At 32.5% G+C, this 16,538-nt stretch overlaps 1 protein-coding gene across 1 annotated transcript in view; it reads right to left on the bottom strand.

The window, feature by feature from the left end:
* LOC142236111 (band 7 protein AGAP004871-like) overlaps positions 1–16,538 on the bottom strand; it is a 99,459-nt gene that overhangs the window by 45,690 nt on the left and 37,231 nt on the right. The window lies entirely within an intron of this gene.

Genomic DNA, 16,538 nt, shown 5'->3' with positions numbered 1-16,538 from the left:
TATCTTACATCTAAAGATCTATTATTTCAGTTAATTTAAGGATGATTTTTTTTAAATAAAAAATGTGTTTCTTTACTTTAGGACATACGACTTTAGCGGAGGGTCAAAAATTTCCAAAATTATTGTACTAACAAATTTCCAAAATTTGTGCCCTAAGAGAAATAAAATTTTTTTGGATTTTATTTAAATTAAAATTTCATTATTTTAATGAAATTTGTCCTTAATATTTTTTAAGTAATTAAATAAACAATTGACTCTTCTAAAATAATAATTCAAGTCTGCTTTCAATATCAATTAAACTATTAATTAAATCAATAAATAAAACTAGTATAAAACAAGTAAGGAAAGAATATAGTCGGCCCCGCCCGACTTTACCCTGCACCAATTTGTAGATCTAAATTCTCGATACCATATCACATCCGTCAAATGTGTTGGGGGCTATATATAAATACATACATTTAAATATCACTCGATCTGGATAGACTCAAAATTTAAGTCAGCTAATGCACTAGGGTGGAACACAATGTTAGTAAAAAACAAGTATATACAGCACTAAGTTCGGCCGGGCCGAATCTTAAATACCCACCACTATGAACCAAATATTAGGGTTTCCTTTGAAATTTCAGGAGGGCTTGAGGACTTGAGGACACTTCCCAAAGATAAATTTAAAGATTTCACCTATGAGGACTATATCAGATTCTGGATTTCTAAGAACCATTTTTGTTAAAGTTTTAGAGGAATCATTAACATCTCTTGTAAGTGTGCAAAAAAATTATAAAATAACGTCTTGATTTGAAATCTTAAATCTATAGAAGTAAAATCTGGAAATTTTACATTGAGTTTCAAGCAATTTTCATGATCAGTGCGCCTTCTGCACCCTCAAGAAGTGAAGTCGGTCTATATGGAGGCATTACCAAATGGACCGATAAAAACTTAATCCGATACACGTTTTTGTGAGCCTAAAATACCAGAATATTTACAATTTCAGGCAAATCAGGTAAAAACTACGGTTTCTAGAAACCCAAGGAGTTAAACCGGTAGATCGTTCTTATGGGGGCTATACTAAAATATGGACCGATACTCACCGTTTTCGGCACACCTCTTTATGACCCGAAAATACCTCTAGATTTCCAATTTCAGGCAAATAGGATAAAAACTTCGGATTCTAAAAGCCCAAGAAGTAAAATCGGGAAATCGGTCTATATGGGGGCTATACCAAAATATGGACCGATACTCATCATTTTCAGCACACCTCTTTATGGTCCTAAAATGCCTCTAGATTTCCAATTTCAGACAAATTGGATAAAAAGTACGGTTTCTATAAGCCCAAGACCCCAAATAGGGAGGTCGGTTTATATGGGGACTATATCAAAACCTGGACCGATATAGCCCATCTTCGAACTTGACCTGCCTGCAGACAAAAGACGAGCTTGTGAAAAATTTCAGCACGATTGCTTCATTATTGAAGACTGTAGCGTGATTACAACAGACAGACAGACGGACATCGTTATATCGTCTTAGAATTTCTCCCTGATCAAGAATATATATACTTTATATAGTCGGAAATCGATATTTCGATGTGTTACAAACGGAATGACAATTTATTATACCCCCGTCACCATTCTATGGTGGTGGGTATAACAAATAAGACAAATCTAAAGTCGGGCGGGGCCGACTATATTATACTCTGCACCACTTTGTAGATCTAAATTTTCGATACCATATCACATCCGTCAAATGTGTTGGGTGCTATATATAAAGGTTTGTCCCAAATACATACATTTAAATATCACTCGATCTGGACAGAATTTGATAGACTTCTACAAAATCTATAGACTCAAAATTATGTCGGCTAATGCACTAGGGTGGAACACAATGTTAGTAAAAAAATATGGGAAACATTTAAATCTGAAGCAATTTTAAGGAAACTTCGCAAAAGTTTATTTATGATTTATCGCTCGACATATATGTATTAGAAGTTTAGGAAAATTAGAGCCATTTTTATAACTTTTCGACTAAGCAGTGGCGATTTAACAAGGAAACTGTTGGTATTTTGACCATTTTTGTCGAAATTAGAAAAACATATATATGGGAGCTATATCTAAATCTGAACCGATTTCAATCAAATTCAGCACACATGACTATATTACTAATTGTACTCATAATACAAAATTTCAACCAAATTGGGCCAAAACCCTGCTTCTGGGGCCATATAAATCTATATCGGGCGAAAAATATATATGGAAGCTATATCTAAATCAGAACCGATTTCAATCAAATTTGGCACACATGACTATACTACCAATTGTACTCCTTGTGCAAAATTTCAAGCTAATCGGTATAAAACTCTGGCTTCTGGGTCCATCGGGCGACAAATATATATGGGAGCTATATCTAAATCTGAAGCGATTTCAACCAAATTTGGCACGCATAGCTACAATGCAAATTCTACTCCCTGTGCCAAATTTCAATTAAATCGGGGTAAAAGATTGGCCACTGTGGTCATATGAGTGTAAATCGGGCGAACGATATATATGGGAGCTATATCTAAATCTGAACCGATTTCAATAAAATTTAGCACACTTGACTATAGTACTAATTGTTCTTCTTGTGCAAAATTTTAAGCAAATTAGGGTAAAACTCTTGCTTCTGGGGCCATATAAGTCCATATCGGGCGAAATATATATATATATGGGAGCTATATCTAAATCTGAACCGATTTCTTCCAAAATCAATAGGGTTCTATTCTGAGCCAAAAGACATACTTTTGCCAAATTTGAAGTCGATTGGACTAAAACTGCGACCTAGACTTTGATTACAAAAATGTGTTCACGGACAGACGGACTCAGGACCCCACCCTGAGCATTTTTGCCAAAGACACCATGTGTCTATCTCGTCTCCTTCTGGGTGTTGCCAACATATGCACTTATAATACCCTGTTCCACAGTGTGGCGCAGGGTATAATAAAGAAAAAATCAAATAATGTTTAAATCAAATAAAATTTTCTTGTGCTTAAATGACACTATGAATGAATGACAATATCATTTTCAGGATGGAAGCAATTGTTTATATTTCTGTTTGTAATATAAGACTATCAATATTTTTGTCCCAACTATAATTTAAGCAGTATTTATAGCTATAACCTTCTAACACTGTTATCACAACATCTAAATTTATGCATTTTGATCAAAATTGTAAATTCAAAATTGGACTATTGCCAAACGCTGGAATTATTCTATAGTCCTTGCTGCCACAATCTTTCCGGGGCATTAATATCAGTGAGTGAAAGCAATTCAAGTTGAATGGTTTTTATGGCCACAAATGATAACTTACTAATTTTATGGTTTGTACAGGAAGACATATCCGTTTATGCTGATGCTACAGCAGCCTCGGGCTGTTGTTTAAATTCACGTGTTTTTTACACTACCACCAATTAAAACCGCTAACAATTAATTGTTATGCCCAACAATGAGATTGACACAAATGCTGATGGCAATGATGATAACGGCGATGGCTGCAAGCGCTTCAATGCTGTTATGAAACAATTTCCATTTGTGCACCAACCATTTAAAAGGGTTTGTTTTTTGCTGTTGTTCTTGGTTTTGCCAGCTTTGATTTCCTGCTTGACGAAATTAATAAAAATAACCACGCATTGCCTATCCGTTTCCGTTTGATGGGCCGGAAATGAAAAACAAATGGTTACAATGAAAGCACAACACACACGTACAGAGCACCAATCTCAATGCTGCAATCACGTTGGAATGGCCATAGTGAAAACTTTCACAAAATGTTTAAAGGAAATAGGCCTATAATAGAAAATAAAAAGTTAAAGGCTTCACGTTTTTTTTTTGCCTCTGGATGAATCTCGGTCGTACCGTCGGTCACTGTGATTTCCGCTCCAGAGATCCTGGCAATACTGTGAGCTACAAACAACTGATTTTTCATTATTTAATTATGCACAAAAGCTGCAGTTATCCGAAACAATACACACAAAAAAACACAACTTAAATATTGTGGAAATGGGGAAGAAAAAACAAGAAGTAGCAATAGGGATGTGCACTTTAACTACACATGTGTGTGTGGTCGAATCGCTTCCTCATGTCTCGCCCACATAGGAATCAAATGCCATCACATGCTTGTACATGAATGGTTACATTACCACAATGCCAGAGCATTCATTCGGAGCACGTAGCAATGGCAGTACTTAATACAAGAAAGAACATGAAACTGTGTGATATATACACTGAACAAAATTTCAATTTGATATATATTCAACAATAGTTGACAGACATCCAAAGACATAGAGATTCATTAGAAGGATAAGATGTTAATTTCAAGCCAATGACATGGGTTTTTTCCGTATACGATATTCTAAGAAAGAATGAAGGTTATGTTAGGTATGGTAGCATACCGATATTTCAGGCTCTCTAAGACTAGTGCGTCCATTGTGATCATGGTTACCACTCGTGCCAAAAATAATCTACCAAAATTTAAAACAAAATCTTATTTTGAAGTTTTTGATGAAATATTTGTGATTTGTGACAAAACTATTTTTCTTCGAATGAAGTGTTTTATTATTTTATTTTATAATATGTTATTGCATTAACAAGGGAAAGAAACTACCTCTACAAAAAGTGAGAACTTACTCACAATAGACATTGATAGTATGACCTAACACGTAAATTAAATTATTAAATTTTTTGACAATTTTGATTTCTATAGAAAAGTATTAGCGTAGCTAGACAATTTTCCTAGGGGGGGGCTATAGCCCCCCTAGCTGAAAATTTATAGACTGAACTTATAGGTTCAATTAATGTTTTATTTCATAAAAATGAATAACAATATAGGCATCAAAATAACTCGACAATTAATTTATAATAAAGCAACTAAAAGTAGTTCCACACTTTTCCCAGCAAAAAAATTAGGAGTTGTTCTAAAGTCACAACTTTAAAAGCACTTCCAAAAATGTCCTCACAAAGAAGTTAATTATTTTAACTGCACAGGAAGTTTTTTTATTTCATTTTTTCATATTTTAATGCGTAATTTTTTGTTTTCTTTTAAAAAAAGGTAAGAATAAATAAAATGGTATAAATTATTCAAATTTTACCACAAAAATGCTAAATTCATTATAGAAATTTTTATAGAATTTTTGAAAATATTCGAGGGAAACGTTTCAAACAAGCGTTAGAATGCATTAAAATCATAAAAAAATATAAAAATTAATTATTTGGGAAAATAAAACAAAATTTTTTAATTCACATTCAAAACACTGAATTTGGATCACAACTTAAGAAGTGATGCAATTTCATTGCAACGGCTTTTCAAACGGTGGACATTCGTTCTATGACAATTCCATATTACATTCATCGCTTCTCCGCCAATTTTGCACCACTTCCGGACCCAAAAAGAAGATTTTCACTTCTTTTTGGCTATGCTTTTTTGCAGCATTATTAAGATATTAATTTATGAAAGAATAGTATCAATTACTATTTTTTTAATTAAATTGACTAAACCAGACTAAACAAAATAATAAAGGAGCTTTAGTTATTCAACTAAATCAAAAGTTCAACCACAGATTTATTTTATAAATATCAGATTTCAAACATTGCCATCGGCAACTGCTACCACAACCAAAGTAATTCGATTGTGCATGAAAGTCTTTAGCGGAACTTTGTGCGGTTGTATATACTTGTTTAATTTTTAGAAAAATGTAAAATCGTAAATAGGTTTTCAAATTCTGGGGGGCTAAAATTTTTCTGGGGGGTCTAAGCCCCCTCCCCAGAGGCCTTCCTACGCTTATGTAGAAAAGCTTGCCAAAATTTTATATCTATAGAAAATATTGTCAAAATATTATTTCTTTAAGAAATTTTGTGAAATTTTATTTCTAAAAAAATTATTTCTATTGAAAATTTTGTCCAACTTTTATTTCTACAGAAAATTTGATCCAAATTTTATATCTATAGAAATATTTATCAAAATTTTATTTTTAAAGAAAATTTTGTCAAAATTTTATTTCTAAAAACATTTGTCAAAATTTTATTTCTATCGAAAATTTTGTCTAAATTTTATTTCTATAGAAATTGTTGTCAAAATTTTATTTCTATAGAAATTTTTGTCAAATTTTGTTTCTAAAGAATTATCTATAGAAACAAAAGTTGACAAAATGTTCTTGAGACCAAAACTTTGACAAAAATGTCTTTAGAAATAAAATTTCTATCAAAATTTTTTTCCTATAAATATGTTTGTATAAAAAAAGTTATTATTTTAAAGGAGCGGCATCCTTGACTCGGAATCAATACCATGACCTTTTGTCAAATTTTTATATCTATAGAAAATGTTGTCAAAATATTATTTCTATAGAAAATTCTGTCTAAATTTTATTTCTGCAGAAAATTTGGTCAACATTTTATATCTATAGAAAATTTTGTCAACATTTTATTTCCATAGAAAACTTTGTCACCATTTTATTTTTAAAAATTTTGTCAACATTTTATTTCTATCGAAAATGTTGTAAAAATTTTTTTTATATAGACAATATTGTCAAAATTTTATTTCTATAAACAATATTGTCAAAATTTTATTTCTATAGAAAATTCTGTCTAAATTTTATTTCTATAGAAAATTTTCTCAAAATTTTATTTCTATCGAAAATTTTGTCAACATTTTATTTCCAGAGAAAACTTTGTCAAAATTTTATTTGTATAGACAATTTTGTCAAAATTTCATATCGAAAGAAATTGTTTTCAACATTTAATTTATATAGAAAATTTTATCAAAATGTTATTTCTCTAGAAAATTTTGCCAAAATTGTATTTCTATCGAAAATTTTATCAAAATTTTATTTATATCGAAAATTTTATCAGCATTTTATTTCTATAGATAATTTTATCAACATTTTAATTATATAGAAAATTTTGTGAAAATTTTATTTCTAAAGAAATTTTTGTAAAATTTTATTTCCATAGTAAATTTTGTCAAAAATTTATTTATTTATATATATATATATATATATATATATATATATATATATATATATATATATATATATATATATATATATATATATATATATATATATATATATATATATATATATATATATATATATATATATATATATATATATATATATATATATATATATATATATATATATATATATATATATATATATATATATATATATATATATATATATATATATATATATATATATATATATATTATGGACCAATGTGGACCAATTTTTGCATGGTTATTAGAGACCACACACTAACACTATGTACCAAATTTCAGCCGAAGCGGATGAATTTTGCTCCTCCAAGAGGCTCCGCATGCGTCGGTTTATATGGGGGCTATAGGTAAAAATGGTCCGATATGGTCCATTTGCAATATCATGCAACCTACATCAATAACAATTTCTTGTGCCAAGTTTCAAGTCGATAGCTTGTTTAGTTCGGAAGTTAGCGTGATTTCAACAGACGGACGCACATGCTTACACAGAAAAAAATTTAACGAAAATTTTTCCAATTAAAATTTTAATTGAATTTTAAAAAATATTCAATTAAAAATTTAATTGATTCAATAAATTTTTTAATTGAAACAAAAATTAATAGTATCAATTAATTTTTTAATAGGACTAATTAATTTCTAATTGACCTTCAATTAATTTTTTAATTGATACTATCATTTCTGTGATTGCAGACATTTCAATTAAAAAATTAATTGGATCTATTAATTTCGTGATTGAACCAGAAAAAAAAATTTTTGTGTGTAGACTCAAAATTTCAACACTACCCAGAATATGTATACTTTATGGGGTCTTAGAGCAATATTTCGATGTGTTACAAACGGAATGATAAAATTAATATACCCCCCATCCTATGGTGGAGGATATAATAAAATCAGTGTTTTCAGCAACCTCCAAAAGAGCAGACCTCTTTTATTCAAGAACTCTATATTTCAAATTTCGGGTCAGTAAATTAAAATACGACGCACGTCTATATAGTGGCCCATCAAACTATGGACAGATACCAAAAATCTTCAGCAATAGTATTTATAAAACCACAAAACTCAAAAAAAAAGTTTCCCGAAGTTTAAGAAGTAAAATTCTGTTGTAGTTCTATACGGGCGATATATAAAAATAAGTCCATATAAACAAAAATTGGTCTGAAAGTTATTTTCGACATGGGGAATACCAAATTATTTAGTCCACCCATTGAAAACTTAATGGAATCTAAATATTTGTTTAGGCAAACAAAGTGATGCAGAGTATAAAAATTAATTGTATCAATTAATTTCTTCATAGTCACAGAGAACAAATTCATAATTTGAAGAATAGAAAAACTAAACTTTTCAATATAAAATTCTATGAATTTTTTTTAGTGTATGTCACTGTTACAAATGCTTTCATATTTCCTACATGAATATGTTTAAAATCAAAACATAACATCAAAAACTCGTTTTTGAGAATTGTGTGCATCCACACCAATATTAATGCAAATGCAGAATTCTCTCCTATGCACATATAAGGCTAGATCGTATTTTAAACAAGTATATACGGCCGTAAGTTCGGCCAGGCCGAATCTTATGTAGAAACTTCTACTAAAGACGGTCATGCACAATAAAATTACTTGGGTTGCGGCCGATGGCAAGGCATCTTAAAACTTCTTAACATCATCTTCTAAATTGTAAGTTAGTCCATGCGGGTTATATGGTAGACAAAAGAAAGGTCGATTAAATAAGTATATTCAGTTTTTGACCGGTATATATAGGGAAGAAATAATTACGAACCGATATGAAATTTTATGCGGTAATTATTGAGCCAGAATTGAAATATGGCAGTCGCTTTTTATAGGAGTTATATACAATTATGAACACGAGTCTATCATTGGTAGAATTCTTAATATATTGGAAGATTTTGCAAAACATTCCTCTCCAACTATGAAATGCTTCATAAATTTTCTATAGAAATAACATTTTGACAAAAATTTCTACAGAAATAAAATTCTGACAAAATTTTCTATAGAAATAAAATTTTGACAAAATGTTCTACAGAAATAAATTTTTGACAAAATTTTCTATAGAAATATAAAATTTTGACAAAATTTCCTAAAGACATTAAGTGTTGACAAAATTTTTTATAGAAATAAAATTTTGACAAAATTTTCTATAGAAATATAAAATTTTGACAAAATTTTCTATGGCAATTAAAATGGGGATCGGTTTATTTGGGGGCTATATATAATATAGATCGATACGGACCAATTTTGGCATGGTTGTTATCAGCCATACACTAGCGAAATCTACCAAATTTCCACCGGATCGGATGAATTTTGCTTCTTCAAGAGGCTCTGGAGGTCAAATCTGGGGATCTGTTAATATGGGGGCTATATATAATTATGAACCCAATGGACCAATTTTTGCATGGTTTTTAGAGACCATATACTAACACCACGTATTAAGTTTCAACCGGATCGGATGAATTTAGGTCCTCCAAGAGGCTCCGGAGGTCAAATCTGGGGATTGGTATATATAAGAGCTATATATAATTATGGACCGATATGGACCAACTCTGTCATGGTTGTTAGAGACCCTATACTTACACCACGTACCAAATTTCAACCGGATCGGATGAAATTTGCTTCTCTTAGAAGCTCCGCAAGCCAAATCTGGGGATCGGTTTATATGGGGGCTACATATAATTATGGACCGATGTGGACCAATTTTTGCATGGTTGTTAGAGACCATATACTTACACCACGTACCAAATTTCCACGGATCGGATGAATTTTGCTTCTCTTTGAGACTCCGCAAGTCATATCTGGGGATCGGTTTATATGGGGGCTATATATAATTATGGACCGATGTGGACTAATTTTTGCATAGTTGTTAGAGACCATATACCAACACCATGTACCAAATTTCAGCCAGATCGGATGAAATTTGCTTTTCTTTGAGGCTCCGCAAGCCAAATCTGGGGATCGGTTTATATGGGGGCTATATATAATTATGGACCGATGTGAACCAATTTTTGCATGGTCGTTAGAAATCATATACCAACACCATATATCAAATTTCAGCCAGATCGGATGAAATTTGCTTCTCTTTAAGGCTCCGCAAGCCAAATCTGGGGGTCCGTTTATATGGGGGCTATACGTAATAGTGAACCGATACCGTCCGACCTACATAAATACAACTACTTGTGCCAAGTTTCAAGTCGATAGCTTGTTTCGTCAAAGTGATTTCAACAGAAGGACGGACTTACATGCTTAGATCGACTCAGAATTTCATCACGACCCAGAATATATACTTTATGGGGTCTTAGAGCAATATTTCGATGTGTTACAAACGGAATGACAAAGTTAATATATCCCCCATCCCATGGTGGAGGGTATACAAATCTGTTTGGTCTGCAATTTAAATATATAGGATATTGGTTTAGAATTATTAAACACTCCACAAGAGGATGGGGAATATAAATATTTGCCATTTCCATTGACAACACATGTAACTATTGATTTCTGGCTATATATGTAACCTAGCTGAACGCAGCCCTCTTTGCTATGTCTTTTAACTTACTTATATCTGGAAAACCCCTCTCCAATATGTCGAGAAATATCTTATAGTGATGTAGAAATTATATATTTAAAGCATTTGGAACATATTTATTTATTTTAGAATTTGTCATCCAATAGTCTGCTCTGCAATGAAGTGTATCTGAATGATCAAGCCATAGAACCGATTTAGAAGTGTAAAAAAGTGTTCATTGCTCGAGGTGGCGTATAAGTGATGAGTCTTCTATGTGAAGGGAGATACATAAAGCATACGCACCAAATACCCACCATCATTCTGTAATGGTGAGAATACTGAGGTAGACAAGTTCTAAAGTTTTTTATACCTACCACCATAGAATGGTGAAGGGAGTATAAAAATTTTATCATTCTGTTTGTAACACTACATAAAGTATATACATTCTCGATCAGGGAGAAATTCTAATACTATATAACGATTTCCGTCTGTCTGTTATAATCACGGTACAGTATTCAATAATGAAGCTATCGTGGTGAAATTTTGCACAAACTCGTCTTTTGTCTTCAGTCAGGTCAAGTTCGAAGATAGGATGCATCGGTAGCCCCCATACAAACCGACCTCCTTGGTCTTGAGCATCTAAACGCTGCAATTTTTTCCGATTTGCTTGAAACTCAAAATCTAGAGGTATTTTAGGTCCACACATAAGTATCCCGAATATGGTGTATATATATACCGACATATAGACCGATCTCCCTATTTGACTTCTTATGCGTCAAGACTCTTATGCGGTTTGCTTGAAATAAAAAAGTGTGCCGATTGGTATGTATATGGTATGTATCGGCCCATGTTGCAGTATAGCCCTCATATAGGGCGTTCTACTGATTTGACTTCTTGGGTTTCTGGAAACCTCAATTTTTATCCGATATGGCTGAAATGGGAAATCTAGAGGTATTTTGGATGCATAAATGCGTCGAATATAGTGTGATTCGATCTATGTTTTGGTATAGCCCCCATATAGTCCGATCTCCCGATTTGATTTCTTGGGCTTCTATGCATACAAGTTAGAGTGTGTACGTGACACGAAATTGTCGTGACTCACGAACATTTTGATTTGACATCGGATTTGTTCACCCAACTGCTTATAACTTTGTCATTTGTAGGACGTTTTTTTTTTTCTAGATGGTCTTATTACTTACGTTAGAGTATCATCTATACGACCATGAAGAGAAAAAAATCAAACGTTTGTACTTTTCCGGCGGAAAAGGGACATTGTAAACATGATTTATTTTTTATTATTATTTTTTTTTTGGAAAATTTGCCCCTTTTACATCAATATGAACCACTTAACATATCACAGATTCAATTATACGCGATGGTTTGTCATCCCAATACCTTTCATTTAAGTATAAACAACGATATAACCGGAAATTTATAACTCGAGATATAATTTGTTTTGTGAAAAAGGAGCGAAAAAATAACGGGAAATCTCAAAGACTGTTCCATACAAAAAATTAATTTTTTTTAATTCAGTAGATCTAAATACATGCAAAAAGTCACATCTCATCTCTACCTCTCTACCTGAAAAAAAAAAATATATTTTGTAAACTAGTGTTATTTTGAGCACCTGGCCGTCTAGACGTTCTTTTCACTTTTTCGAATTGCCTGAATTCAAAAATCCAGAAATATTTTTGATCCACAAATAGATGTGCTGAATATGGTGTGTATCGGGCCGAATTTTGATAAAGTCTTCAAAATGGAACCATCTCCCTATTTGACTTCTTGGCTTTTGCAAGAAATCGAAAGGTATGTTAGAACGATAAAGAGATACGTCAATTTTGGTTTATATCGGTATCGGTTTCACGTAATCCTCATAAAAATCGGCCTCTCGATTAAAATTTTTCTGCAGATGGAAAGCGCACTGATCACCCAAATTACACGAAGCTACAAGTAAAATTTCCCGATTTTATTTCTCGTGTTCATTCGAACAATGTGGGTAAAAATAAGATTTCAAATCTTATGGAAGAAGTCATTTCATCGTACAATAAAGATTAGCATAGAATTAACATTGCCACCGTGGTGCAATGGTTAGCATGCCCGCCTTGCATACACAAGGTCGTGGGTTCGATTCCTACTTCGACCGAACACCAAAAAGTTTTTCAGCGGTGGATTATCCCACCTCAGTAATGCTGGTGACATTTCTGAGGGTTTCAAAGCTTCTCTAAGTTGTTTCACTGCAATGTGGAACGCCGTTCGGGCTCGGCTATAAAAAGGAGGTCACTTGTCATTGAGTTTAACATGGAATCTGGCAGCACTCAGTGATAAGAGAGAAGTTCACCAATGTGGTATCACAATGGACTGAATAGTCTAAGTGAGCCTGATACATCAGGCCACAATCCTCTAAAAATCTGATTGTGAAATTGTCTGTCATCAAACTCTCTGAAACTATATATATTGTGAAGTAAACCGCTACGAAAAAAAAAGAGTTTTCAAGGGAAAGTATTTTATTTGATTCATGATGGTAGGCCCGGTCGTATATATTTGTAATTTATTTATTTTTTTTTTAATTTCCTGACTTGAGGAAGAGGCCTCTGGAGCCTCGTTTTAATACCCGAGTCCAAATGGGTTTTCACATTAATTTCAGTTGATATGAAAATGTGGCGTATCAAAAATATTCACCTCGCTCACTTATTCTTAATTGTGGGCTACCAAGATTTTGCCACTGTACGCGGATATATTTTTCGTTCTACCCCAATATAAGCATGTAAAATTACTAATTCATTTAAACCATTGTGTATACACACTGGTACAGTTCTGTGGTATTGGTGAAGAAATATTTCGAACTGTGGCTGGAGTCTTTTGCTTGCTTATATAAATGATTCAGAGGATCCAAGGAGGAAGAAAATAAGAAATGCGAGAGTATCAAGTTTTATGCCTGGGTAAATGCTTCTATGCACGCTTCGATTTGTCGAATGCACACAGCTATTCATATCTATATATCGGAGAGTTTGTAAAGAACCTCTGAACATGAAAAGAAACACAACAAAGTAGTGGTGTGCGCGTGATACGAAATTATGGCGACACAAGTGAATTGCATGAGTTGTGAATAAACATCAAAATAACTCTCGTAACTGTAAGAGCATAGGACAAAAGCAAATATGCTCAAATTTAAAATTTTTGTTATTGTGCTTCCTTTTCAAGTGGGCCGATTTTCACTTTGTGCGATTTGACAATGGTGGCAACTGTACACAACAGATATGATATGGAATGCAAGGGATAGAACTTTCTCCTTTAAAAGAAACTAAAACGATAAGTTGGGCGGCCCTGTCCAGGGTTCGAGGTTTTGTCGTATAGATAAAATTCAAAGAGGACTAACACTATTCTAAAGTGATATTAGTGGTCGGTGTTAGACTGGGGTTTTGATTGTGTCCTCAAGAAAAAAAATGTTGCATTCGCTTACAATTTGATGAGTTTAATAACGCTCTCGATTTTAATCATACTAAAGTTTTAAATCAGGACCCCAGTAAATTACTGATACAATTCTAGGATTGTCCATAAATCTATCAACTGCCACGAAGGTTTTTTTTAACACTTATGCACAAAGTAAAAGTAAATTACAAACGTTGCAAGTAGTCATTGGTGAGTCACAAAAAAATTTTCTTTAATGAGGCGATTTTTCGTTACTAATGAGAGTTTTCGTGAGTCACGACAGTCCGTAAGTGTTCGTGAGTAAAATATTACCCACCTCCAAAGTGAGCAAACACGATTCCGAAGTGGCATCAGTAACACATATTTATTTTTCCATAAGTTAGGATTAATTTTCACACAGTCGTTTCTATCAAAAGTGAAAATGAGCCATAATTTTGATTTGCAGTCGATTTTTAGGCTTCTGTTGTAATTTTGGAGGCTCCTTTTTATGGGGCTTATATTCATTATGAACCATCTCCCTAATTTTGAGCCATGTTTCATGTTTTGTTTTTTTTTTCTCATTTCAAAATGGCATAAGTCATGTGAATTTTTCGCAAGCTTCAAAAATTTGTCGTGGCTCAAGTAAATCGTGCATATATCTCTTTTTTCTTAAGTTCAAAATTTAAGAGTGTAAATCGAATGATACATAATCTAAATCGCTATCAACCAACCGATCTCACATTTTACGACAATATTAATTGCACTTCTTGGGCAAAATTAAAACTCTGGCTTCTGTGGTATATAGGGCAAAAGATGGCGCTATAAATATGGACCCCATGAAAATAAGCCCCACTTTGTCTAATAAAAATGAACCCCACTAATTTTATGTGATACGACAACACGAAATTTTTATCATTGTTGGGGTCGTAGTTCATTTAGTTTTGTGGGCTTCTTTTTGCTGCATAATGAAAATAAACCCTAAAATTTCCCATCGAAAATGTTCCCTAAAATTTATTTGGGGCCTCCAAAGATATATATATATAGGTGCTATATCCAAATCTGAACCGATTTCTTCCAAAACCAAATAGTAACCGGGCGTTTTTTAATGTATAAATAAAATTTCCTCACGCGCTCATCTCTAAAAAACGTTATATTGAACTATACTCATGCTGCTTCACTATGAATGAAATGTTAAATTTACTACACACAAACTTAAGCATACTTCTATACTGAGTACATCTATGCAGTTTCTATGTGTGTGTGTATGTGTGTGTTAATCATCATCGTTATCAACATAGACTTTCATATAACTGTGGCACTATAAGTTTGAGAGTAAATGTGTGTCGCTTTCAGCAATGAAAGTATGGGTGACACTTTGATTATGGCCATAAAAAGCCACTAAAACACAATTACAATACCATTTGTGATTCATTCAAGACATACACACATACACATTTACCACAATATTTATAGCTGTGTGTCTGTATGCGTAAACCGTACTATTTATAGCAATTTACTTTTGTGGCCTACCTCACGGCTACGGAAAAAGAGACAATCTAATTAAGTGATAAGGATATTACCTAGCCTGTAATGGAATGGCAAACCAAAACTACCATCACTTTTAGTGATTGAGTTAAGTGAACAATTTCTACTTTAATTTGTTGGTAGAGATATGGTAATGTAATAGTTATTTGTACACCGAAAAAAGTGAACTGTTTTATAGGAAGAATGAACTACTTCTCACGAAAATTGAACTAAATTTTACTCCACGTTTTGAGATTTCTCCAAAGCGTTGTTAAAACCAGGAAATTTTAATGCCCTTTTGTACTTTTTAACTGCAGTTCACGAAATTACATCATCTCATAGAAGAAAAAATTAACTAAAAGTAAAGAAGAAAATCATTGGCGTCAAATCATGACCATTTTAACCATACAGTAGTTCATTCTTACTATTTTTGGGAATCGTACGAAAATCTTCTTTTGCTTTATTTGATATTGAACTTATGTGTACGGTCATTGAACTTTATACTCACGTTTAGTTCATAAAATTTTTGAGACATACTTAAAAAAAGTAAGATTTCATTAAGCTGTGGAAAATTTCGATAAAAATAATAAAATTCAACTGCAAGCAAATAATTTTTTTTTTTTCAATAAAAATAAGTTAAATTTAGCGTTAGTTTAACTACGGAAATTTTTTTCTGTGTATACTCATCAAATCGTACTCGTAGGATGGAGATAGAGGTCAAAAAAAAGTTTACTTGAATTCAAAAATTTGACCTTCCCTTAAAGACTTTGATTCCGAGCCAAAGATACCGCTTCTTTGAAATAAAGTCATTTTTGGGAGAACTTTCTGCCTTGGGCAAATTTAGAGCTCACGCACTAGCAATTTGCTAGGACTCACGCTCACGCACTAGCAATTTGCTAGGACTCACGCTCACGCCTACTCACGACAATAAAAGCCCACTCACTTTTAAAAACACACGAGCAGTTTCGCCAGTAATTTTCTGACTGTTGTCTCCAAATTGGGATGCTTTCGTCCCTGAAAATCCCCAATTCAAATTCCTCATAAAAATCCCCAATAACTGCATTTTACGACGACGA

The sequence above is a fragment of the Haematobia irritans genome, chromosome 4, assembly GCF_050003625.1.
Source record: "Haematobia irritans isolate KBUSLIRL chromosome 4, ASM5000362v1, whole genome shotgun sequence".
NCBI classification, from domain to species: domain Eukaryota; kingdom Metazoa; phylum Arthropoda; class Insecta; order Diptera; family Muscidae; genus Haematobia; species Haematobia irritans.
This window is presented reverse-complemented; position numbering and strand designations above follow the sequence as displayed.